Here is a 2,768-nt window from a genome sequence, read left to right as displayed (position 1 = left end):
CATACGGAACTTTGTATATAACTATAATAAAAATCACTTAAATTTGTGCACTTATTCACTAATGCAATGAAGATTCAATTTAGATTTTTTTAAAAGAAAATTCAAGAAAAACTTAGCAATCATAATAATATACAAATTTGTATACTACCTAAGTAAAAATGAGTTAAATTCGTGCTTAAATTCCAGAACAAGTTAGCATTCATAATAATATGCAACTTTGTATACAACTGTAGTAAAAATGAGTTAAATTTGTGCATTGATTCGCTAATTCAATGAAGATTCAGTTTGGATTTTTATTTAAGTAAGTTCAAGAAGAAGCTAGCAATCATACTAATATACATTTACAGTAAAAATTAGTTAAATTCGTGCATTGATTCATGAATATAATAAAGATTCAGTTTTGATTTTTGTTTAAAAAAACGTTGTTAGCAATCATAAAGGTGCATCATGCAGAGTCAAGTGGATAGGCATACCATTAATCATATTAAAAGAGTTGAAAATGTAGGAGGAAATACTTGACCACTAAGTGTCTCCCCCTACATTTTCAACTCTTTAAAATTTTCAATAGATGCATAAACAAATTTGAATGCAAAAAAATAAATAAATATTGTAAAAACTCCCAAGAAGTTTTCTTAGTGATAATCTTGCAGACTTAAAACCCTATTGAGAGAGCAGTAAAAGTATTTTGTGCAGGAAAAGTACGTTTTATTGTAAGCATAGAAATATTGCTTTTACCGGACTCTCAATAAATTTTGGCTTCAGAAGTCTGAAAACTACTGAAATTTACTTTATTGTGCTCGGAAAAATGCACAGTAGCAAGAGCAAAAGCAACTTTTATTACAGGTTTTATCCCGTGGTCTTTGGCTCTTTCGAGAAAAAAAAAATAGAATTTCGTGCAATTTTTTCGTTAACATCGTTATTTTTAATGAATGAAAATATTGTTCTTCATTTAGAGAAATCACTCGATATAATATTATGCATAAATGAAATCATTTTTTTTTGTTCTTAATGCCTGAAGACGAATAGCGCAAAATAACGCGTTTCTTGAAGTCTCCGTTCCAAATGTCGCTTCCTATAAATCCATTTAAAGTCAGAGAGGTTGAATTGATGATACGGTATGGATTGAAATATAAAAAAATCGCCAGGTTATGATTTAATTACATCAGAGGTTCTGAGGCAGCTGTCAACTGCTGGTCTGAGGAATGTTACACTTATTTTTAATGCCATTCTAAGACTTGGCATTTTTCCAGTACAGTGGTTCAGTTTTGATTTTTTTCAAAATAAAATCATGTAAAAGATAGCAATCATAATAATATACATATTTTTATACAACTTAAACAAAAATGAGTTAAATTCGTGTATTGATTCACTAATATAATGAAGATTCAGTTTTGATTTTTTCTTAAACTATTATATTTTTCTTGTAATTTGTGCTTTTAAAAATTGTAAAATATTCCGCTTAATTTTCTTTTCCTTGCATTAATCTATACTTCTTCCTTGTTATATAACAGCGAAGATTTCAAAAAATCTCAAAATTTATGACAATTTACACTTGATTCAATCAATGATTTTTTTCAAAATACATTCAAGAAAAAGTTAGCAATCATAACCATATGGAACTTTGTATACAACTATAGTAAAAGTCAGTTAAATTCGTGCACTGATTCACTAATCCAAAGAAGATTCTATTTTGCAGTACAAATCAGATAAATTTGTGCTTAAATTCAAAAAAAAGTTAGAAATCATAATAATATACAATTTTGTATACAACTTAAGTAAAAATGACTTAAATTCGTGCTTAAATTCCAGAGCAAGTTAGCAATCATAATAATATGGAACTTTGTATACAACTGTAGTAAAAATGAGTTCAATTTGTGCATTGATTCACTATTTCAATGAAGATTCAGTTTTTTTTTAAGAAAATTCAAGAAAAAGCTAGCAATCATGCTAATATACATTTGCAGTAAAACTTAGTTAAATGCGTGCATTGCTTCACTAATCTATTGAAGATTCAGTTTTGATTTTTGTTTAAATAAATTAATAACGTTTTTAGCAATCATAAAGGTACATCATGCAGAGAGTCAAGTGGATAGGCATACCATTAATCATATTAAAAGAGTTGAAAATGTAGGAGGAGACACTTGACCACTAAGTGTCTCCTCCTACAATTTCAATTCTTTTAAATTTTCAATAGATGAATAAACAAAATTGAATGCAAAAAAATAAATAAATATTGTAAAAACTCCCAAGAAGTTTTCTTAGTGATAATCTTGCAGACTTAAAACCTTATTGAGAGAGCAGTAAAATTATTTTGTGCAGGAAAAGTACGTCTCAACCCGATTTTATTGTAGGCATAGAAATCTTGATTTTACCGGACTCTCAATAAATTTTGGCTTCAGAAGTCTGAAAGCTACTGATATTTACTTTATTGTGCTCAGAAAAATGCATAGTAGCAAGAGCAAAAGCAACTTTTATTACAGGTTTTATCACGTGGTCTTTGGCTCTTTCGAGAAAATAGAATTTCGTGCAATTTTTTCGTTAACATCGTCATTTCTAATTTATGAAAATATTGTTCTTCATTTAGAGAAATCACTTGATTTAATAGATATTGAAGCGGATTGCTTACCAAAAGAAATTCTATGAAAATCGTAGAGTTTACTACATCGAAATTCTAGTTTTCTCACTAACAATGTTTATTTTAATTACCGCCAGTTTTAGAGACTAATACCTTATCTAAATCTTCGTTTCTAGTAAGAAAGTTGAATTTT

Source organism: Nicrophorus vespilloides, unplaced genomic scaffold (genome assembly GCF_001412225.1).
Source record: "Nicrophorus vespilloides isolate i.1.1-1 unplaced genomic scaffold, Nicve_v1.0, whole genome shotgun sequence".
Taxonomy (NCBI): Eukaryota; Metazoa; Arthropoda; class Insecta; order Coleoptera; family Silphidae; genus Nicrophorus; species Nicrophorus vespilloides.
Note: the sequence above shows the minus strand (reverse complement) of the source record.